The 18,627-nt window shown below is 38.6% G+C and overlaps 1 protein-coding gene across 7 annotated transcripts in view; it reads left to right on the plus strand.

Annotated features, from left to right (window-relative positions):
- The window catches only part of MYT1L (myelin transcription factor 1 like), a 527,336-nt gene that overhangs the window by 46,806 nt on the left and 461,903 nt on the right, over window positions 1-18,627 (plus strand). For all 7 annotated transcript variants that reach the window (XM_060187042.1, XM_060187047.1, XM_060187048.1 and 4 more), the window contains exon 2: window positions 6,530-6,621. The gene's annotated coding sequence lies outside the window, so the exon portion shown is untranslated. The remainder of the gene's footprint in view (window positions 1-6,529; window positions 6,622-18,627) is intronic.

Genomic DNA, 18,627 nt, shown 5'->3' on the forward strand with positions numbered 1-18,627 from the left:
TACTATATTTGATTTGTGGGAGGAAATAAGACTGGAAATTGGTAAATAAATAAATAAATGGAAGTACACAAAGAAGCACATGTTTACGCTAATGTAGAAAAGCCCCAGCAGGGGCGTAAGTTTGGGCATGCTGTCAGCAACCAGACAGTAACACCCTACAGGGTATTCTCTGAACTAGGATCAAATACTCTGTATGATGTTCATTCTCACTCTGTTGTCAGTGGAAAATATTATCTGTACCTGCCCTGACAGTTATGACTTTTCCAGTGTGTGTGTGTGTGTGTGTGTGTGTGTGTGTGTGTGTGCATGTGCCACACCTGCTCTCTTACACCAAGGAAGAGATAGGGAGAGAATAAATATTATTCCTTTGGGAGATAAAGAATTCAACCTGTTTGTCATCAAAACTCACAGAAGGGAGTTGGGCAGTGGCGCAGAGGGTTAAGTGCAGGTGGTGCAAAGCGCAAGGACCGGTGTGAGGATCCTGGTTCGAGCCCCCGGGTCCCCACCTGCAGGGCAGTTGCTTCACAAAACGGTGAAGCAAGCTGCAGGTGTCTGTCTTTCTCACCCCGTCTCTGTCTTCCCTTCCTCTCTCCATTTCTCTCTGTCCTATCCAGTAACAACAATAATAAAACAACGAGGGCAACAAAAGGGAATCAATAAATAAATATTAAAAAAAAAACTCAGGAGTCGGGCTGTAGCGCAGCCGGTTAAGCGCAGGTGGCGCAAAGCACAAGGACCGGCATAAGGATCCCGGTTCGAACCCCAGCTCCCCACCTGCAGGAGAGTCGCTTCACAGGTGGTGAAGCAGGTCTGCAGGTGTCTATCTTTCTCTCCTCCTCTCTGTCTTCCCCACCTCTCTCCATTTCTCTCTGTCCTATCCAACAACGACAACAACAATAATAACTACAACAATAAAACAACAAGGGCAACAAAAGGGAATAAATAAATAAAATAAAATAAAAAAACCTCACAGAAGCCTTCATGAAGACAAGCAAAAATAATATCTATAGATTATATCGAAGTGTAGTTTCGTCATTGTTATTAATGATGATGGAGTTTTATTGCTTCAAGCCAACTTTTTTCAGATATAGAGAGGAAGGATCAGAGGGAAGGAATCAGCAATGAATCTTCTCTCAGTGCTGTAGGGGCTGGGATTAAACCTGAACTGTACATGGCTGGCAAAGCAGACACCATCCCATGATAGCAAGAGCTTTCTCGCTAACCTAAGGGTCAGAACGAAATAAGTAATTTTAGAGAAAACAGCTGTGAGTAGCAACTAAGGTTAGGTACAGAAGCTATAATATGCATCCCCCTCCTCTCTCTTTAACTGGTGGGATTTTGGGGACATTCACACATGTGCAGTTCTACAAATATTCTTATCTAACCTTATCTCATCAAAGAGAATTAAGTCTTGAATTCTGATGTCACTCTACTGTAATCTCCAGTAGGTTAAGTTCCAAAGTTGATATTGATTAGTACAGTTAGCCTAATGTACTGATGTTTTTGTTGAATTGCAGATGTTATTTCCATGAAAAAGTTCATTACTTCTCTCCTGTTTAAAATTAATGATATCTAGACAGAAGTTTATTTATTACAGTTAATAATAGACCTCCTGTAGAGGTCAGGAGGAATTTTAAAGATGGATTTATTATCCTAATTTTATATATGAGAAAGTCACCCTGCACTTCTGAAATTTTGTCAATTACCACTCTGTAGTAATCAGATTTTTAGGTCAACATTTATAGAAATTGGGACTGACCTATACTAGTCTATAGGGTACTGATTATCGTGAAGTTAGCAAAATAATGTGAACTATCTCACTAGGTGGAGCACATGCCTTGCAATACTTAAACCCAGATTCCAGTCCTCAGCATCATGGGCAGCACTAAGTGATAGATCTCAAGGGATGGTCAAGTGGTGCTTTGGTATGGTTCTCTCTCTCCTGCTTTCTTTCTTTCTTTCTTTCTTTCTTTCTTTCTTTCTTTCTTTCTTTCTTTCTTTCTTTCTTTTTTCTCTCTCTCTCATTTTCCCCTTCCTTCCTCCCTCCCTCCCTTCCTTCCTTCCTTCCTTCCTTCCTTCCTTCCTCCCTCCTTCCCTCCCTCCCTCCCTTCCTTCCCTTTAAAATTCTGGAGTGGAATTTGAGCTGGTAGTGACTCAATGGTGTTATCTATATACATGAACCTGGATTCATTTCCTAGCACCACATTTTTTTTAACTGGAGGATTAATGATATTTACAGTAAATAGTAAGTACAGTTGTTAGTATATGTGTAAAATCTCTCAGTTATTCTGCAAATGCTCTGATCCCCCACCTAGATCCTCTTTCACCAACATGCACCAGTACCTGAAAGCCTCTCCACCCACAACCCCACCCCCCAGTCCTTTATTTTGGTGCAATATGCCAAACCCAGTCCAAACTCTGGTGTGTGTGTGTGTGTGTGTGTGTGTGTGTGTGTGTGTGTGTGTGTAAGTATATAATCTGGGGATGGGGAGATAGCATTATGGCTATAGAAAGAGATTCTCATGCCTGAGCCTCCAAAGTCTAAGGTTCAATCCTCTGGGCTGGGAGATAGCATAATGGTTATGCGAAAGACTCTCATACCTGAGGCTCTGAGCTCTCAGGTTCAATCCCCAGCACCACCAGAGCTGAGCAGTGGTCTGGTCTCTCTCTCTCTGGATATAATCTCTAAGTAAGTTAGAGTCTAGTTATTTTTTTAATTTAAAAATAGCATAGTGGTTATACAAAGAGCCTCCTGTGAAGGTTTCAGGTTCATTCCTTAATACCACCATAAGTCAAAGCTGAGCTGTGCTATGGGGGAAAATGAAGGAAAGTGAAATAATTAGTTTTGATAAGCCTAAAATTCTGTAAAGTTTAGATATAAGTGATTTTTAGAAGGAAATAAATTACTGAATTTAAGAAAAAGCTAATCTATGTCAACTGTAAATGAAATGAAAATGAAATATATACCCTGTATCTGTACCTCCTTAAACAGATTTCTCTCCAAATATATACTTTTTTTTAATTGCCAGCAGATTTATTATTGGAGTTCTGTATCTGCACAGTGAATCCACTGCCTCAGATTTTTTGCTTGTTTGTCTTTCCTATTTTATTTGATAGAATGGAAAGAATTTGAGAGAGGAGAGGGGCATAGAGAAAGAAAGAGAAAGACATCTGTAGACCTGCTTCACTGCTTGTGAAGTGCCCCCCACTGACGATGGGGAACTGGGGCACAAACCTGATTTCTTGAACCTGGTAACGTGTGCACATGAGCCCTACCAGGTGTGTCACTGTCCAGCCTCTATCTGTTTTTCTTGATTACTTGAGGGTTGTTATGTTTTAAAAAGCATAACTGATAGAGTTGAATAGAGAATGCAACAGTTTTTTTTAGCTCTTTTCTAACTTTTTTTTTTAATTTTATTTATAAAAAAGAAACATTCACTAAACGATAGGATAAGAGGGATACAACTTCACACAAATCCCAACACCAGAATTCTATATCCTAATCCCCTCCCATGATAGTTTTCCTATTCTTTAACCTTCTGGGAGTATGGACCAAGGTCCTTGTGGGATGCATAAAGTTTGAGGTCTGGATTCTGTAACTGCTTCCCCGCTGAACATGGGCATTGACAGGTTGATCCATACTCCCAGCCTGTCTTTCTCTTTCCCTATTGGGGAAAGGCTCTGGAGAAGCAGAGCTCCAGAACATATTGGTGGGGTTGTCTGTCTAGCCAAGTCTGGTCTGCATCATGCTAGCATCTGGAACCTGATGGTTGAAAAGAGAGTTAACATACAAAGCCAAACAACTTGTTGACCAATCATGGACCTAAAGGCTGGAATAGTGCAGGTGAAGAGTTGGGGCTGTCTCTGTTTTGTAGATAGCTAGCAGGCATATTTTAGTTATATTCCAAAGGGCCTGTGGCTATACTAGTGTTGTTTTTTTTATCTAACAAGCCTGTTCTCTTGATTACCCCTTACTTCAATATTTAAATTGTTATACTCCTCTGAAGATAGTCATTGAATTAGGTAGAAAAGCAGGCCCACAATTGCTCAGGCATACTCCTGAAGCCAGAATATGAGCTTTAGTTCTCTGTGTTAGTGTCAACCCATTCCCAACAGATGGCCTCCCCACTCCATCCAAGTGCAGGGAGACATTTGGGTCCACTTAAAAGCATTAGAATGCTGATTTCTGACTCATAATACACAAGTATGTTCAAACCAAAGTAAAACTAGATTATTGCCATTTTCAGTTATGAAGTAAGGTCCTGTGACCTGAAATTCTCATGAGTATCTTCTAATGGGTTCTTTGTTTTACTTTCCCCATTTATTTAACATCACTGGGAACTTGATATCTGTGTTACTTTAGTACATGTACTTCATTTGATTTAGGCTAATCGGAAATGGTCATCATCTTTAATAAGGATGATGTTATCCTGAAAAAAAATAAATTCTATCTGCAAGAGAGAAGGTTTCTACATGTGAATCATGACATATTTTTCTTCAAGGACGAAAAACTCAGAGATAAAATATCGGTGGGTCTGAGAAATTGGATGATTGTCTGGAAAAAATGAAAGAACTGGTCAAAAGAGCTGGTCTTGATTTCAGCTGGCCATGTTCTAGGGATGCATCTCAGCAAGCATCATAACTTATTGATTAAACCAACACAGTATGAGAATAATAATTCCCATTGGAGAACTTAATGAGGTAATGGTCTCATAGCATCTAGCACAGAGTTTGGCTCCTCTTAGATGGCACTGTTAATGCCTTTGTCTGTGGTGGTCTGAATATGGACTCTTCCTCTTCTCACTGTCATCACACTCAGCAGAAATGTGACTCTCTGCAGCCTTGTGGAGGGGAGGGTAATGGAACTCTGTTGGTGGGAATTATATGGAGTTGTACCCCTCTTATCACACAATCTTGTCGATCATTATTAAATCACTAATTAAAAAACAAGACCCTAAAAGGGAAAGCATTCCAGGTAGAGGTGAAGAGTATATATGCAAAGTTGAAAGCGTAGAATTTCATATTTCATTTTTCTTCCCACAGAAATGCTAAAATTGGAATGAACATGGTTCATGGTTAGAAGATGTTGAATTAGTGTTCCAAAGGAATTCTGTTCTTTCTTCAGTAACCTTAGCTTCTTATGTAAATCTAGAAAATAGCAATTATCAGAAACATCTAACCCTCCTGTCCCCATCATTCTGTGCTCATATTTATTTTTTAAATATCTCTCTCCATATATATATATATATATATATATATATATATATATATATACATACACATATATATGTAATTAATGTAATTAGCCCTGACCTAAGGGTCAGCAGTCTGGCTTTAGGAATTTTGTTTTCTTTTTGCTCCCAGAGTTATTACTGGGCTCAGCTAGATGGCTACACAACAAATCTCTACTCCTACTGGCCATTTGTTTCATCGTCTTCCTTCCTTCCTTCCTTCCTTCCTTCCTTCCTTCCTTCCTTCCTTCCTTCCTTCCTTCCTTCTTTCCTCCCTCCCTCCCTGCCCCTCCCTCTCTTTCTCTCTCTTTCTCTCTCTCTCTCCCTCCCTCTCTCTCTCTCTCTTTCTTTCTTTCTTTCTTTCTTTCTTTCTTTCTTTCTTTCTTTCTTTCTTTCTTTCTTTCTGTTTAAATATTTGACAGGACAGAGATGAATTTAGACATGTGGCAGAGATAGAAAGGGAGAAAGAGGGAGTCGGGCAGTAGCGTAGTGGGTTAAGCACACGTGGTGTGAAGCGCAAGCACCAGCGTTAGGATCCTGGTTCGAGCCCCCGGCTCCCCACCTGCAGGGGAGTCACTTCACAAGTGGTGAAGCAGGTCTGCAGGTGTCTATCCTTCTCTTCCCCTCTTAGCCTTCCCCTCCTCTCTCCATTTATCTCTGTTCTATCCAACAACAATGACATCAATAATAACTACAACAATAAAAAAACAAGGTCAACAAAAGGGAAAATAAATAAATAAATTAATTCATTTTAAAAAAAGAATGGGAAAAAGACACCTGCACCATGGCCTCACTGATTGTGAACCTTCACAACTGCAGGTGGAGAACAGGGCCTGAACTTAGGTCCTTGCTCAGGGTCATGTAAACACCCAGCCTTGTGTGCAACCACCTGGCCCCATTTGAGAACCTTCCACAATCATTTGAATATGCCTATAATTTTCTGTTGATGACTATTATTACTGACTACAAGGTTTAGTATCCTGGGCTTCTGAGCTCATCTCTGACTGAATGAATCACTATTGGTGCACTTCATAGGGAGTCAAGAGACACAAGGATGGATTCAGATCTAATACACTTGATCTTGTGCTTTAATTTTTTATTAAATAATATCCTTTTTATTTCAATAGCACTGCATCTCTAAGGAGATAAGGATTTTTAGCTTAATGTGAGTATGAATGAATGTGATTTCTCCATTGGTTTAAGAAAAGTTGCCTACATGCAGGGAGGCACTGATTTTTCTTAGATGAGGGAGGACAGTGTCAATTTTACTAATACTTGTGTCCTATTTTTTCCTGCAGAGAAGTTCACATGGGGGTCAAGGCAAGTTGAGTGATCTACAACCTTGACACGTGTCCAGCCCAAATTGCCGTTTGAAGAATCACAGAGTGTGGTATGTCAATATGAATAGGACCAGTCACTTTTACTTCCATTAGTACTGTAAGGGCTGCTACCTGAAAATCAAGTATGACTTAGAATACAACATGCCCTAATTTGGATGTTGAATTAGGACAACTGAGACAGGCACTTTTCTACCATTTTTTTAATTGCTTTTATGTTGAGAAGCTTCAATTTTACTTTATTGTTTAACTGATTAAATGTGCACGTGTTAAATTGATATACCAGTTATGATTTTTCTCTTACATCTTTACACAGATAAGAGCAATGTATGCAATCTAACTATTTCAAAAACAAATCAAATCAAGGGCATTAACAAAAAGAGAATATTTATATTTCTACATAGTGTTTTTAATTTCTCTAGGTTTCATCCCTTATATTTGCATGATACCTCTTAGATTTCAGACAGCCACCAGTCAGGTTATTCAACTGGTACCTTGTACAAACTCTAGAAGATCATTGGTGGGAACTCTTTAATAACCATTTGAATACAACTTCTTATTAAGGCAGTCCCTATCTTTCAGATCAGCTTATTACAGAATCATACCCAAAGGGTCCAAGAGACATTGTTTAAAATCAGTTATTCTTTAGTGAAATTCCTTTTCACTGCTGATTTTTAAATGGAGAGGCAAGTGACTAATGATGTCTAGCATGCACTCCAGACTTGTAGTAACTTTTAGGTTTTAAATTTTCAACTCTCATTGTGATCTCATAAAGAAAACAGCACCACCCTCATGGACACAAGAGCACCAGGGCTTATGGGGGTGGGACAACCAGCCCTTGTCACGCTGTTTCAAAGAATTCACCCAGAATTGGAACCCACCTTTGATGCTATGGTTTTCTTTCTCATCATACCACAACCTTGAAAGCCATTTGCCTCCTTTTATAAAATTCTTGACAATTTCATTTACATCCAACCCAATTAATGAATAGAATTATCTTAACTAGAGTGTATGCTTAAGAGTTTAGGGACCTAGTCTCTGACCTGGGACAGGGGAATACACTCAGCTTTTCTGGACCTTTGCTTTTCTGCTAATTACAAGTGGGTGGAACTGAGAAATACCAGGCATGTCTAATTTTCATGAAGACTGCGAGGAATTAGCCAATATTCTGGATCTTCTATTCTCTACTGACTACACAATTTTTAATATATATTTTTAATTTTTTAAATTTAATTATTTCTTACAGCTGAGTAGTGTTATTTTTTAATTTTTTAAATATTTATTTATTCCCTTTTGTTGTCCTTGCTGTTTTATTGTTGTAGTTATTATTGATGTCGTTGTTGTTAGATAGGACAGAGAGAAATGGACAGAGGAGGAGAAGACAGAGAGGGGGAAAGAAAGACAGACACCTGCAGACCTGCTTCACCACCTGTGAAGTGATTCCCCTGCAGGTGGGGAGCCAGGGGCTCGAACAGGGGTTCTTATGCCAGTCCTTGCGCTTTACACCATGTGCGCTTAACCCACTGCGCTATCACCCGACTCCCATAATTTAAAAAATTTATAAATTATTTTTTATTATATTTATTTATTTACTAAATAGAGACAGCCATAAATCAAGAGGGAATGGGGTGATAGAGAAGGAGAGAGACAGAGAGATAACTCAACACTGCTTCACCACTTGCAAAACTTTCCCCCTGCAGGTGGGAACTGGGGGCTCAAACCCAGGTCCTTGCACATTGTAACATGGGCTTTCAACCAGGTGTGCCACCATCCACATCCACAGAATCATTTTTTAAAGTTTTGGGTTTTTTTTTTCAGTCTAATCCCAGGGAATCAAGTTAGCACTCTGTGTATGTGAGTGATGCTGACATACTTCTCCAGCCCAATTCTATGAATTAAGAATTGAAAAAAAAGATCAGAAGAGAAAACACAAGTAGAACCTGAACTGGAGGTGGTGTATTATACCAAAGTAAAAGACTATGTGGTGGGGGGTGGCACAGGTCCTATACAAAGATGACAGAGGACCTAGTGGGGGCTGTATTGTTATGTGGATAACTGAGAAATATTATGCATGTACAAACTATTTTATTTACTGTCAGAAAAAAAAAGATTAAAGAGAAAATATCAAATCACAGTTCTGCTACTCATACATTTCCCTGGGAGTTTTCTGTCCATGGTGATTCCTCTTGGTTTTAGAACTGAGGCCAGGGACTGATGCTTTATTGGTTGAGCGGTCTTCCAGGCCAGCCATTTATTTTTAACTGCTCAAAACTTAGATATTTTTCAAAGCATTAATTACCTACTGTCAGTTTGTTTTTTTTTAATTTTTGTGTGGCAACATCAACAGCAATTGTTATTTTAATGGTGTTATTTTTGCTAGTCTTAACCCACTTTAAGATTTTTTTTTCCTACTAGGGTTAATGCTGAGGCTCAGGGCCTGTTCTGTGTGTTAGTCACTCCCAAGGGAAATTATTTCCATTTATTTTATTTAATAGGACAGGAAGCACTGCAGCACTGATTCAGCTCTTGTAAAGCTTCCCCCTGCAGGTGGGCACCTGGGGCTTGAATCTGGGTCATTTCACGTGGTAATGTGTACACTCAACAAAGTGTGCCACCATCCAGCCCCTTTGGGACAATCTAAGAACATTTTTTAGCTTCAGTTTTCTTTACACAATTAGAATCTGTCTACTTTAGAAAAAATAGGGCACTAAAATGCATATATGTATGTACAATTAAGACAAACTGAAAGCAGAAAAACGTCTCCAAATTCGGTGGCAACCACAGTGATGACTATGTTGACTTAAAAGTTCTCACAGCTATTTATTACACACATTTAAAAATGAGCTCAGCTATTCTCTCCATTTTTGTTATTCACTCCCTTTTACTTTTAGATTATATAGATATTTTAAATCAATTTCACAAAACCATCATTCATGGTGAATAACACTTATGTATTCTCTAAAATACATCTACCCTTTTGCAATGTTGTCAAGTTGAGTTTTTTTTAAATATTTATTTATTTCCTTTTTTGTTGCCCTTGTTTTTATTGTTGTTATAGTTATTATTGTTGACATCATCTTTGTTGGATAGGACAGAGAGAAATGGAGAGAGGAGGGGAAGACAGAGAGGGGGAGAGAAAGACACAGGTGCAGACCTGCTTCACTGCCTGTGAAGCAACTCCCCTGTAGATGGGGAGCAGGGGCTCGAACCGGGATTCTTATGCTAGTCCTTGTGCTTTGAGCCATGTGCACTTAACCAGCTGCACTACCACACGACTCCTGAGTTTTTTTTTTTTAATTGGCTTTATAAAAGTAAGTTTTAATGACTGTCTTTTTACCTAAAATTGTACTTTGTTGATTATTTAGTTAAGAAAGATTTGTAGTACACTAGGTAGGTGAGGGATTGTACATGTTATGGCTCTTAAGAAGGCTAATGATTTCAGTATGCTTCTTTGATCTTTTCTCTGCTCATGTGACATATCCTGCACAGTGTCCTATTCTGAACATTGCTGATAATAGAGTGGTTGTATGGTTTGTGTTCCATATACAACTTTTAAGAGTACAACTTTAATAAATCATGTTCTTGTAGTGTAACTTTAAATGGCTAAAACTTTATTTCAGTATATTGGGTTCTTGGAAAAGCCATGACACATTTTTGCATAGGAAAACATTGAAAAATGTGTCATGGCTTTTCAGAAAACTCAATTATTATGAATTGACAGGAAATCTGTTGCAAATATTATTCATATTAGGATTATGATTTCTTTGTTTATAGATTAATTATTTATATGAAGTGTCCATTGTATGTGGTACATTGTGCTAGACACTACTGATAAATAAGAAGGTATAGCTTGTGATTTTGAGGAACTTAGCCAATAGTAGTAGAATCCCCACTAAAATTGGGTAATGTTACATATACTAGCTTATGTTTACTACATTTTCCTAAATATACACGTAATGACATATGCCACATTAATGTTCGTGGAACTGGTATTATACTAAACTTGAGTAATTTCTACAAAGCAATAAATTTCCTCTTCAATTTTGTACCATGCTCATAGCCTACTTGGAGAGATTCTCCCAGTCTACTGAGGAGATATAGGTGTTCTCTAACCACACAAAATAGCACTGGATTCATTAAAAGGAAAGCAAATATCCCTTACTTAAAACTACCAGATTCCTTGCCATGGTGTATACATTTGGTATATTAGGTAAGTTTAACATTGCAAATGAGAAACCTAGTGCATCGATCATATTTCTCTCTCTTTAGTCAGACCCCTCAACTTCTTTAGCCTTTGCTGCATATTGATAAAGCAAAAGGTGTGCAGTAGTCTCCACAGGAACACTCTCTCCAGAATTTTAGTGAAGCGTCTCCTGCCCGGGGCCTGGGTGTTAGTTTCACAAATCTACTGCCTCCCAGATAGTGAGTTTGTTTTCTAAGATTCTTCATGTGGTCACAACTGTGGATACCTCTGTGGTGTGATTTGTGTCCCGCTATGCTGACAGGTGTTAAATTGACTCATCTTCCAAGGTGGGAAATATTGTCACCCTCATTTCCAAGAGAGAAAAGCAGAGGTATAGGTTGATGTAGTGTGAAAAACTGAAGTCACAGGGCCAAACCTGGCTAAAGAACTTAAGTATGAGCTCCCATTATCGTCTCTGCTATGAATGAGGAGTTAGGGCGGGTGGGTAAAGACTTGATTTCTCAACTTTTCAGCTCCGGATAGATTCCCCATCACTTGGTGGATTACAGGATGATACCTGTTAACTGGCAACTTTAAGGTGCAAACATAAAGAAACAACACCCCCCACCCCCAATAAAAGCAGGCTGATTCACAGACAATGTGAACGTAGCACATGAGCATCAACAGTACCTGCATTCTAGAAATCTTCCTTAAATATAGAACTGCTTAGAAAATGCAATGTTTTCTATTTTAATCTATGCATGTGCTTATGCTTAGCTGTTGTTGACTAGTGCTCTGCTTTTTACTTTATAAATTTTCTGAATTATTATATAAATTCCTCCTCCCCCCTCTTTTCTGATAATTATGTTTCTTCCTATTCCATGCAAGTGTACCACACCGAGACATTTGTTTAATTTCCCTCAAATCTATATCCTGGAACAGGGGTAGATAGCATAATGGTTATTTAAAGAGCATCATGCAAGAGGCTCCAAAGTCCCTGGCTCAACCCCCAGCATCATCACCATAAGCCAGAGCTGATTAGTGCTCTAATCAGAAAGAAAAATCTACATCCTGAATTTTGTTACATGCTTGTCTTTAATAGGTAACTCATGTAAGTACAGCATGTTAGCAATTGCTTTCTACTAGGACTCTGTACAGGGAATTTATATTTTATGACAAGAAGAGGTAAGTATCCAGGGTCAGGAAGGTGGCTCAGTGGTAGTGCATGTGCTTTGCATGTTTGTGTGAGGGCTCCATTGCCGAGTCTTGCACGTATGTATGAGGGCTCCATTCCCTACAGTACCTAAAGTATCATAAAGCTAAATAGAACATCATCCAAATGTTAGAGTGGTGATTTGTGTCTCCTCTGTCTGTATCCTGTTTTCTGTCTCTCTCATGAAAAGTGGTAAGCAAAAGAAAATGCCAGTGCCCAGTATCTGTAAAGTTGAGGCACTAAATGGAAAACATTCCAAAGCACAGAATGGCAAAAAGGGAAATAGAATGAAGACTCACACTCAGTTTAAAACTAAAGACCCAGAAGACTTGAAGCCATAGTTGGGAAAACAACCAGTGGGAAAACAAGCTGACTATGGTGCAAGGTGCCCATGGAAGTTTGAGGAATAGTCTTGTTCTCCCTCTTTCTTTTTTCTTTCTTTATTCCTTGCTTCTGCACTCCCATCTTTTCCTCCCCTTCTTTCTTTCTTTCTTTCTTTCTTTCTTTCTTTCTTTTTCTTTCTTTCTTTCTTTCTCCCTCCTCTCCCCATGCCAATTTCTTTCTTCTGTTTTCTTTAGCTGACTGAATCATGACAACTGTAGGGCCCCACAATCACAACTGTCAAGTTAATATATATATATATATATATATATATATATATATATATATATATAGAGAGAGAGAGAGAGAGAGAGAGAGAGAGAGAGAGAGAGAGGAGAGAGAGAGAGAGAGAGAGAGAGGGAGAGGGAGAGAGAGAGAGAGAAAGGGAGGAGGGAGGGAGAAGGACAGGGAGAGAGAGAGATTATAAACAAAGATCTGCTTAGGAAAATATATTTTCTTATAATAAACTTGTATTGACTGGGTTTTATTATGACGGCTGAGGTGGTTCAGAGTCACCTCATGTAGCTATGTGTGTGTGTAGGTGAACAAAGAGAGGTCCTTTGGGGATGTGTGGCGTGGTAATTGCATATCCTCAATTCCCAGAGCTGAGCAAGAAGGAATCAGGACAGACCATTCCTGGGATATCAGGTATGTCTTTTGTGATTGGTAAAGCCCATAGACTTGTAGTGTAGAATCATGAGATATTACACATGGTATTTAATATGTATTGTATCTAAGCTATATGCTACTATCTCCATCTCATTCATAGCATAACCCCTACAAGTCAGTCCTGTGAATTCTTTTTTTTAATTGATGTTTTATTTATTGGATAGAGACAGCCAGAATTTGAGAGGGTAGGAGGAGGTAGAGAGGGATAGAGAAAGAGAGACACCTGCAGCACTGCTTCACCACTTGCAAAGCTTTCTCCTGCAGGTGGGGACCAGTGGCTCAAACTCAGGCCCTTGCACATTGTGACATATGCTCTCAACCAGGTGCACCACCACCCGGCCCCATCTTGTAAATTCTTATATATGTGAAACTTCTCTGCTCATTTTCCACTTAGGCTATCTTGTCTTACCAATTACTATAGTAAAAAAATCCTTAAAATTTATATGAATAGTATTTTTGCAATTAATAGGTATCTTTTATATTTTAAAATCAAAAGAAGAATTGACAGTAATTAGTGACTTTTCTGTGACTTGTAACATTGAATATATCTCAAAAGCATTTAAAGGAATGATTTAAAAATGAGCTTTTAAGTCTTGGATGGAATATATAATGATTTTTATCTTTCAAAGAAGAATAGCTTAATAGATTAGATGGTTTAAACACAAGACTAACTATAACTTGAATACTTAATTGCTTTTGTTTTCTGCTGCAAAAGATAAATAAGTGCATTTTTTCTATAAACAGTTGTTTAATGGCCACTTGTATTCTAACCCTACTTACAATTTTGAGTGACATTAACTTGAAAAATACATAAATTGTTCTACAACATCTCTTTTCCTCATTACTTAAATATAACTCACAGCTATTTGAAGAAAGGAATCAATATTAAAAATCTGGACAGTTTTCTTTCTAAAAAAATACTTTCAAAGGCAAACAATATAAGGGTCTTAGAATCAAGAACATATATAGGACAGTAGTTGTTATTGTTGCCCCATTCTTTCTTTCTTTCCTTTTTTTTTAGGTTTATTTATTTATTCCCTTTTGTTGCCCTTTTTAATTGTTGTAGTTATTATTGTTGTTGTTACTGATGTTATTGTTGCTGGATAGGACAGAGAGAAATGGAGGAACAGAAGATAGAGATGGGGAAAGAAAGATAGACACCTGCAGACCTGCTTCACACCTGTGAAGTGACTCCCCTGCAGGTGGGGAGCTGAGGGCTTGAACCAGGATCCTTATGGTAGTTCTTGCAATTCTCGCCACGTGTGCTTAACCCTCTGCGCTTGCCCCATTATTTCTATGTGTGTGTGTGTTTCCACAAAGTTTACATTTGAGCAAGTGTTTTATGCAAAGGACTGTGCCAAGGATGAAAAGATAAACAGAAATCAGTTATTCTGAAGAGCTGAGATTTAGCAGGTAGGGGGCCTGATGGTGATACACCCAGTTAAGCGCACATAGTACTAAATGCAAGGACTTATGTAAGGATCCGGGTTCGAGCTCCCAGCTCCCTACATGGATGGGGGGATGCTTCACAAGCAGCAAAGGATGTGCAAGTGTTTATCTTTCTTTCTCCCACTCTACCCCTCCATCCCTCTCAGTGTTTCTCTTTCCTACTGAAAAAAAAAAAAGGCTGTCAGGAGCAGTGGATTCATAGTGTCACCACCAAGTCCCTACCTGGACTCCACCACCCTGGAGGAAAAAAAAAAAACAACAAGATATTTAGTAGGTAAAGGCCATGTTTAGCTCACTGGCCACATATAATGAACATTTGGAGTCACCAGTATGTCCTAGGAGACTTAAGGAAGGAATATTCATTTTTGATGGACAGAGCTGGCAGAACTAGTTGCAATTTATGCACTAAAGGATCTTGCTAGCCTAGATGGAGGAATTAATATGTTGAAATGACAAAATATGGAATGGGGTTACCTCACATCTATAGCAGGGGTGAGATTCAAAAAGTCTTAGCCTGAAAGGAATGAAAGGTAACATTGCCTTTCCAAACTGATTTTCTGTCCTTCTGTGTCTTATGCTGACATTTATTGAGAGACTTCCCAGAATTAGGAACATGTAGAAAAATAAGATGTTGCAATGACCAAAGAGGAGGGATGAATGTTAATAGAAGTCAAAGATATTTGATTATTTGTTCTTTCATTTCTGAAATCATCATGCACTATAATTGTAAATGACTCTTTAAATTGACATTTTCGTATCATTTGAGTAAAAAGACTGATTTGTTTCCTAATAAGTTGTATAAATGAGCAGTGCTAGGAACTCTGCCTGAGAGGTGGTCTAACTACTCATGACTTCAGGTAGGTGTGAGGCACCATTCTAGAGGATGCCACTGGTGAGCTCCTCCTAGTAGAACACATAGGCCTTGCAGGATTGTGTAGAATTCATTGTAGGCAGTGACTTTGCCATCATGTGAGCTCTGGGATATTAATTAGGAAAGGACATTTGTTTGTTATACAGTGGGGTACATTTGGAAACCACACTTTTTTGTTTGTGTTAACAATTTTATTTATTTATAAAATGGAAATATTAACAAGACCATAGGATAAGAGGGGTAGATTCCCACACAATTATCACCACCAGAACTCTGTATCCCATCCTCTCCCTTGAAAGCTTTCCTATTCTTTATCCCTCTGGGAGTATGGGCCCAGAATCATAGGGTACAGAAGGTGGAAGGTCTGGCTTCTGAAACTGCTTCTTCATTGAATATGGGTATTGGCAGGTTGATTCATACACCCAGCCTATCTCTTATCTCTCTCTTTCCCTAGTGGGGCAGGACTCTGGGAAGGAAACTACACTTTTTAGTAAGTGAATAAGAGTAGAAGAGGCTGGAAGCAACCCAAGTGTCCAACAACAAATGAGTGATTGAGTAAGTTGTAGTATATATACACAGTGGGATACTACTCAGCTATTAAAAATGGTGAAGTAAACTTCTTCACCTCATCTTGATGGAACTTGAAGGCATCATGTTAAGTGAGATAAGTCAAAAAGAGAAGGATGGATATGGGATGATCTCACTCATAGACAGATTTGAGAAATAATAACAGAAGGGAAAGCACAAAGCAGAACTAACATCGGATTTGGTGTATTGCACCAAAATAAAGGACTCTGGGGTGGGGTTGGTGGAGCAGTATTCAGGTCCTAGAACATGATGGCAGAGGAGAACCGAGATGTGTATGGGGGTGTTAGAGTGTTATGTGGAAAGCTGAGAAATGCAAAACATGTACAAACTACAATATTTTACTGATGAGTGTAAACCATTAGTCCCCCAATAAAGGGAAAAAATGCAGTGTTCAGTAAGTCCCTCCCTGCTTGCTCTCTCCAGAATTCATTCAACTATTCACCTTTAAAGATCTCTGTGACCTTAGAGTGGATTCCTAACATTCAAATGGGATGTGATATTCTCATCTCATTGAATCCCCTGCCCTGTCTTTGCAGTGTGTGCATACCTGGTGCTATGATTGTAGGATACTGTCACAGCCTTTCACCAACTGAAGTAAACAAATTGAGAACATTACATGGTGGTATGTCCAAGTGAGTCTTCTCGAACTGTTTTGGTAACAAAAAATATTTTGGGGTGGCGTAGGGGTGTCCCTTAAGGTTCTAATTGAAAAATTCACATTCTAGGTTCTGTTTTCGTCTGTGACCTTAGTGAGGCTATAGAAACAAAATATAAACTATTCACCTGTGACGAGAATCTTTATTCACAACACACACACACACACACACACACACACACACACACACACACGATCTGGGGAATTGGAGGTGATGTTTTTCCCCAGCCTCACACCAGGATATGCATTTTCCACACATTTCTCACATAAGAAGCAGGAATGGGTGAGAAAATAGCGTCAACATCTCTCCCATTGATAAGAAATTTGTATATTCTGACATAATAAAGTCAACTAGATGGCCTGGGTGTGAAGACAAGAAAAGTGGGGTGAGCTGAGGTTGGTTTCAATAAGAATGTCTTTGTCAACACATTTGTCAACACATTGTCAACTCCTGAATGCCTCTGTAGCCTTTGAACTAGGTCTGGATCTCATGGCTTGGGTTTTAGTCTCTGAAGATCCATGGTACACAGAGACTGTCTCACATTTTTTTTAACTTAACTGCTTCCACTTGATTATATATTGTCCGTAATGACCTTTTAGGATCATACGGAATATCTGCGTATGGTCACAAAGAATGCCTGCATTCAATGAATATCAGTTAGGAAGGCTGTTTTTTTTTTCCGTTTTCTCTCTGCTTGTTTGTCACATTTTGGAATTAATCTAATTTGTGACAGATCTATGATTTAACAGACAGTTCTTTCCTTCCTTAATTTTCCATTCCTGTGTTTGCAACATGATATAAACCCTAAAATATTTTTGCATGGGGTTTATATTTGGACCTATGAAGATCCATGCTAATCATTAAATGGATGTAATGAATAAAATGCAAGTTCACACCTATCTATACACAAAAGATAGACCTAACATGTACACATGTACATGTATGTCTATAAGTAGATATCTAACTTCTAATACTAAATTGAAATCTATAACTGCCTTTAGAAATCTGGTAAGAGGCTGTTTACATGGACAACAAGAAAAAAAAATTCTGTTGAGAAAATAAGAGGATTGAGTCCATCAGATTTTCCATCTTTCTGCAGAGTCCTCCTCCTTGACTGGAAAGAGAGACATTAGGCAGAATAAACTTCAGAGCACTATAAGGACTGAGGCACATAAGTAATCATAGTGCTGTTGTTTGTTGGGATGGGGGATGGGAAAGAAGAAATGAGCAAGGTGATTGGTGTATCAGGAATAAATGTTAAAGAACTCTGGATATAAGGCTAAGTCATAAGGGCATGAGGAGTTAGTAGAGATTAAAGAGGAGACATGTGGCATGATAGCGCATGGCACTGTAAAGGTGAGTCTGCGGGGATCTCTATAGCAGTTTGTAGGCAAAAGAAATTCGAGATAATCCAAGTGAGAAATAAAAAAGAAGTAAAGGGGAAAAAAAGCCTTCTTTGATATAAAGTATTCACATTCATGATCTATTTTTGCCTTCACAACTATAAACAACTATTAAGAGAGGGAAATGAGTTTCTCATTTTTGTAAGAAAGAGAAGACAAAAGTTGTAGCAGTGCCACCCAAAGTGTGGTCTGTGACTGGGTTGAAGGTAACATACTCTTGTTGCCCACCCAGATGCCAAAAGAGCAAAAAGAGAATGCCATGGTCACTTGTTGTAGATGAGACAGTCAACATCAATAACTGACGTTTTTTTTTCAGAAATATATTTAAGTTGTATTTTGTGAAATAATTGATTTGAAAGAACTGGCTTGCCCCTTTTACAATCTCAAATTTTGCCTACAGACAGTTTGGGGGTAATAATACATGGGTTGTAATTCCACATTGCTGGAAAGGGTAGCGTCCTAGGCCTTCATTTTTATGTATCTTTCTTATATTTCCTATATTTAATCATACTGTGCAGTAATGTCAGTGCGGTCTATCATGAGAATGAAGTAAGGAGTTAAAGTATCATTTCTGTTTTTCTTGTGAATAGTCTATTTGCAGAGCCAGATGGTGGCACACCTGGTTGAGTACACATGTGCAGTGCAC

This window comes from Erinaceus europaeus, chromosome 3, assembly GCF_950295315.1.
Source record: "Erinaceus europaeus chromosome 3, mEriEur2.1, whole genome shotgun sequence".
NCBI lineage: Eukaryota > Metazoa > Chordata > Mammalia > Eulipotyphla > Erinaceidae > Erinaceus > Erinaceus europaeus.